The sequence below is a fragment of the Dermacentor andersoni genome, chromosome 7 (genome assembly GCF_023375885.2).
Source record: "Dermacentor andersoni chromosome 7, qqDerAnde1_hic_scaffold, whole genome shotgun sequence".
Taxonomy (NCBI): Eukaryota; Metazoa; Arthropoda; class Arachnida; order Ixodida; family Ixodidae; genus Dermacentor; species Dermacentor andersoni.
Window position 1 is genome coordinate 64,771,092 of NC_092820.1, and position 6,545 is coordinate 64,777,636.

The window sequence follows — 6,545 nt, forward strand, 5'->3', positions numbered from 1 at the left end:
CTCCACCGGTCTACGCGGTCACTCGTCGCCACAGTTTGTTGACCTCGGACGTGATCGTTGCATACGCTCCTCCGGTAGAGAAGACCATGAACCAGACCGAGCGCTCAGAGCCAGTACCCTTCTGATGAACGTGGTGAGCCCATCGCCGTCCCCCCTACCACAATACTCGGACCAGCATTTCTCGGCTAGGATTCTTCAGGTGGAATCGCAATTGCAAGTGGCTGATATATGCCCGCAAGCATCAAAGTTTCATTACGCTGTCGCAGCACTCTCTTCTGCCGCCTTTGACGAAGTAGCAGATTTGTTGAACGCCCCACTTTCTACTGACACCTATGACGATATCAAGGCAGCCCTGATACAGAACACAACAGCTTCACAGTATTCTCGCATTCAACAGCTTTTGCTCACTGAATAACTCGAGGACAGATGCCCTAGTCAGTTCCTTCGCCGAATGGGGCAGCTGCTTTTAGGCAACGCGAGATCCATGTACGACACGCTGTTGCGCGAATTGTACTTACAACGACTCTTGGCTAACGTGCAGATCATCCTGGCGATAGCTTCTGCCATGGATCTTAGCAGACTTGCCGCGCTAGCTGACTAAGCCATGGATGTAGCCACGCCAACCATTGCATCCACGACATCCTCTCCGGGTGATAACTGCCCTGCACACGGTTCCCTGCTCTTCAATAGCAAAATATCAGCTCGACTGGTTGTGTGACCGCCTGGAACACGTCACCTGTGCTACGGAACATTGCCGCACGATATTCTGCCGCCTACGCGGTAGTAGTTCCAGCAAATCAAGACGCACAGGCACCCACTATGAAACAACACATACAAACCCGGGGTTTGCTACTACCACCGCCGTTTTGGAAACGACGCTCATCACAGCCGGCGTTCCTGCACGTGGCAAGGAAACAGGCCGGCCGACCTCTAACGGCGACGAGTGGTCCGGCCCAACACACAAGTCGGCTTTTCTGCGTGACGGACAGTCGCACGGGACAACAGTTTTTAGTCTAAAGAGGAGCGGACGTAAGCATTATTCCCGCCCAAAGCTCCCAACGATAAAACCACACCTGTGTCGTTTTTGCAATTTGTATAGGGCACCAGAATTTAGTTTTTTTTAGTCACGCTCCGTCATGCTAAACCTTGGCATTCGACGAGCGTTCCGCTGGATTTTCGTGGTTGCGGACGTTCATTGTGCAATCATTGGAGCAGACTTCTTCCACGGCTATGGACTCTTTGTCGACGTTTAAGGACGCCGTCTCACCCAACGTTACTAGACTAGCTTCAGTTTTAAAACTCGGCGCCGTTGCGCGGAACCGCCACCCGCCCGCGCCTTCGTGGCGCTGCAGTCGCACCCGGCTTCATTTCCTCACTAGCCGGCTACGCGGGCGGGCCGGACTAAGCACGCGGTGCAGCGTTGGTGTATTCTGTGGTTCGTTGTTGACAGCGAATTCCAGCAGGCATGTGATCCGTGGAACTGTAGCCTTCGCCGAGTTTCTTAAGAATATCAGCGGACGATGCCGACGTGCTGCGTACCTGGCTGCATAGGTCGCTATCGGAACGATGTCGACAGTTCGGCGCACCACTTTTTCTGTGCTCCCAGCAGAGCGATTCCTCGTGCCGACCGGAAACTTTCTGCGAAATAACCATAGGTACAACACGTACTACACGGACGCAGCTGTGTATGCAGAAGCGACCGGGCGGCGCTACCAAAGGAGGTACGCCCTGGCAGTCGTGAACGCGATCAGCCAACAGCAAATTACCGCGTCGGCCACGGCGGGATCCCCCACCTCCGCTGAAATATTAGCAGTGGCGATCGCACTCGCTCACGCGGAGCGTTCGCAAAGGGACTCGGTCGTGGTCGCGGACTCCCAGGAGACATGTCGCATGTTTCTCAAGGGGCACGTGACTGCGGCTAGCCTCGCGATAATCCCCAAATCCTTCAACCACCATCATCGCCTACTCTGGTGCCCGGGCCACACGGGGGTACAGGGGAACGAAAAGGCTAACGCGTTAGCTCGAGGGTTCACTAACCAAGCGACGGCGTCCTCTTCTAACCCCAACAACCCGCACTATACCTCACAATATTGCACAAATTTAAATGCTAAAGACATCCTTGCTCATCAGCGCGGAGTCCCCAGAAACTACTCGCCACCTCACCCACGACTTAGCGGGGAAAAGGCCGCCGATTGGCGTAAAATACAGACCGGGGTTTTTCCCCATTTAAAATTGCTAAACGCCATGTATCCCACTCGTTATAGGGACAACTGTCCTTGGTGTGGTGGCATACCTAGCCTAATACGTATAACCTGGGAGTGCACTAAGCACCATCATAGGCGAAATACCAGCAACACAATGGAGCAGTGGGAGGCACAGCTCGCCCGCTCCGACCTGGCAGGATAAAAGTTCTTAATTAGCCAGGTCAGGCAGGCGGCAGAGGCCAGTGGGGCCCTGGACTGAGAGGCTCCGACCACCCCTCCTTCAAATATTTTCCATTGCAATAAAGTTTCTATTATTATTATTCTGCGAAATTCACGGCACGCCCTCGTGCCATTGCTCCCGCGTTCGTCGTCGTCTTCCACAGCTGGCTGCGTGGCCGTTCATCTTTCCAGCGTAGAATTTCACTTCACTTCTGTCGTCGTAATAGGGAGACCGCGTTTACGGGGGTATGAGCCATTGCTTAAGGGAGTATGAGCCACTCATGGTCTTACGTAACGGAAATATTTAATTTTGAAGGAATTTAATTTCGAAGAATCACAAGCGGCAAATCGCAGGCGAAGGCTGCTAACCACGCCGCCGAGCAAACTCGAAACATCGAACGCAAGCGACGAATGCGGACTGCGGGCGTACCGCCAGTGACGTCGTTCTCCGTCGCAGCCGATTGTGTGTGTAAGCTCATAACTGAGAAATACTTTAATGAACCCTCGGGATTAACCCAGTGATAAACACAGGGGCCGCACGTTTCAGCTTCGTTGATTAAGCGTCTTCACGGAATGAAAAATCCGACTTCTTTTTTTTTGTGTGTGTGTGGCTTGTGTGTACAAAGACCGACCTCATCTTTCTTTTTGTAGCGCTTCTTTCGCGTGGTGAGAAGCTTCGGTGTGGATGAAGAAACACACGACATTTAAACACGCAGCTTCTGCGCTTCGCTGTATGCGTTTCTGCCTTTCGTGCAGTTTACCCTTCTTTCAGTATTAACGAACTGGCGCGATAAATCTTATTGCTGTAGGTGGATACCGCTTTCTCGTTGTATCACTAATTCGGACAAGTGACAACGCCAGCGAGCGTGAAACACGCGCAAACTGCCCGTCCGCACGAGCTCAAGGCTGTGACGAGGCGTCTGCAGTAGAGCCCGATGGAACAGCGTTGCCATCTGGCGGCTGTCAGAGAAGTGGCGACAGCGGCTGTAAGGGCGCGGGCGGGGAGTTTTACAACTGAAGCTAGTCTAGTAACGTTGGTCTCACCTACTCCGTTACCCAGCTGTCCGTTCGCGGCGTCCCAGGAACAACCACATCGCCGACCGCACTTATTCCTGCCATATTGGACGAACTGTTCACCGGGTTCCTGCGCAATTTTCCCACATTGAAGCACTAGGCGGACTGGAGTCAACCGGTCCAACATGGCGTGTGCCATCACATCGTCATCTCCGGCCCCCTAATCCACTTCAGTCCCCGGCGTTTGTTCCCGTTTTGTCTCTGGTCTCCGCGTGTCATACAAGAAAGTAAATAAACGTGGGGAACCCATCCCTACTTGTATGCAATAACGGGTGTAAAGCCAACTGACATTAACTGAATAAGGGGTTGGAAAAGTAACCCAAAGCGCTTATGTTAAAAGAAAGACCAATTGAAAAAATGACATATGCGCACGCTAACTCCAAGTGTCCTAAGGTCCGATCAGGGATTGCAGAAGGTCCTCACGCAGAGCGTTTATAGAGGTGAGAATCCAGAGATGCGTGTGAAACGTGCAGTGATGAACCGTGGTCCGAGTGCCCCAAGAAGAAAGGTGGTAGTATGACTATGGGATGATCCGTGGCATCCCGTGTTCCGAAGGAGCCTTGTGCAAGGAAGACATCTGAAACATGCTTCAGTCAGAGAATTAATACCACGCGACATTGGCCAGCCAGATCATAAATTCTGTACCGATCGGACAGCCATTGCCAAAGTAAAGGGAAGGACCTACCCTGATAGAGATAGAGCAGGTGTTATATGCTGATAAATGACCAAAGGAACGAACGGAACAAACAGAGAAATAGATGAAGCGAGAATGGTATTGGCGGCAGCATGCTACCAGAAAACGTATGACAGGTTCAGCGAATTGAGAGCACACACCAACACCAGCAACGCCAGCCATCCCTCGCAATGCTGGGACGGGATTTTACAAAAGGAAGATTATAAGACAAGAAAGAAAGCTTGTAAAAAGCGAGAAAAAAAGGGGGAAAATAAAGATAGTATATGTAGTAAGATGGGAATCGAACCACCGAAGGGACTACCATGAGCCGAGTCAGACGAGGGGGGTGCCTCCGTCGGGAAGGAGTGTGCAGGGAACTGCGTCCCAGTGCACGGGGTCATATCACGGCCGTCGTGCGGACACCAGCGCCGTGCACCGGACGGCGGGCGCGGCTTGTGGGCAACGAGCTCAGAGCCCCCGGGTCAAGCCGTCACACGCCCACGCGCAAATAGCAGGCAAGGCCACGGCATACATATACTTAGCGCTGCTAAACCTCCGAGGGGACGCCACCCCAGCTCCACAGTTCCCTTATAGATGCAGAGCAGGATTGGCAAGCACATGCTCCTGCAGCGGAACACATCGGCTGGGCTTACAAGTCCTGTCAGTATCAGCATCATCAGCCTGTGAGGTCCTATGATTGTGGTCCCCCGCGCATCCGGTTTGATACGTTATCAAGTAAAATATACTATACACTGACGCGCCGCTGCACTGCTCAGATGACGTTTTCTTCCCTGGTTTTGGCCCTCGACGTCGCTGGAGCGTAGGTTCAGCCACGGTCTCCCCAGCCAGCTGGTGAAGAGGAGAAGACTGAACCTTCCTTCACTTCCGTTACAAAGCTGCGTCCCAAAAGCTGGATTCGAGGGGCGAGCCACGGTCCCCAGTCAGGTTATTTCTGGAGGCTGTCCCATTCGCGGGGGGATAGCAGAGTCAGCCACGACTCTGAGTCAAACCTGTGCCACTTTCAAGTGGGCGCACGCTCGGCTGGAATGAAGTTGAGACGTCTCGCATTGAGGCAAAATAGCAGCGCATATTGCGCGCATACACACGTGACTTGCCAAATCAGCGGCTGTCACTGCGTGAGTTGCCCAAGAGCAACAGGCAGATAAAGTATTAAGCGAAATGAGCAAAGAAGAAGAGGGATGAGTGAACACTGATATAGAGGCGCGCGGCCGCGATTACGAGTTGTCAAGCGGGGGAACGCCCGCCGGCCAGTCCACCACCACTGCGCGAATTAGGCGTTCCATGCGTGTTACAATGGCCCAATTCCTCCAGTTTTCAAGATTACGCGGATATGTGCTCATCGCCAGGGTGCCGTCCGGGGCGCCAACAATACACACCACCAGCCGTCAGGGAGCCTCCCGTAAGACAATGATAGAAAGAGGTGCACTCCACGCCACACGGGCATGGCTTGTTAGGGGCTACACCAAAGCGTTGTAGGTAGTAAGGGAATCTACCGTGTCCCGTAATAATCCATACTGATGGTTTGATTGGAGGAAAGAAGGCCGGGATTGCTGAGATGGTGGGGACCTATAAAAAAGCTTTCGTATATGAGTTGTCTGATCTCCAATATCGATACCAATCGCCCTTCATCTGGTTGTGAAACTGGCGTTGATGCAACGGATGGACACTCTAGCGCGGCGTGGCAGGCCAGAACGCCCCGCGGCCGACGCGGCCTCATCAGCCACTTTTCTTTTTTAAAGGCGAGGGAAAATGCCTCAGGACCTGCAGGGGTATGGGATGGAGCTGAATTATGTTATGTGCGGTTCAAATGTTATGAAACTAATCAAAATGCAATAAGAATAAACATGAGGTTATGAAATGTTCAAAAGCTGTTTAGCGCAAAGTATCTGTAGAAGTGCTTTCTTTCTCTTTAAAATAAATGACAAGAATTTAAGTTGCGTGTGTTTGTCAGGCTTATATATGCCACGTGTGTTTTTGTTACTGTTAAACTTTATTTTTGCATAAAATGAACAAGCCCTGATGATTAAATCATAGCTTTGCAAATTGCAGGAAATGTTGCCGTTCCTAGAAAAAGTTACACGTGCTTTAGTTTTTGTGGCTTCACTGGCTAGCCACCCTAGCACTTGAATATTCTCGAAACCTCCTTTATTGGAGCGCATGCCAGAGCGCGGTGCAATGCATTCACGTGAACGTAAGTGCAGTTGGCAGCCTGGCAACAGCTAGGCAGGATGACGCAGTTTAGCCGACCCGTTCGTAAAATTCCACGAAGAAAAAAGCCCATTGTCTCCTTGAAGTAGGGCTCGAATATACAGCGACCTATTGTCTGGTTGAGCAGTAGCGAAAAGCTGCCCTTA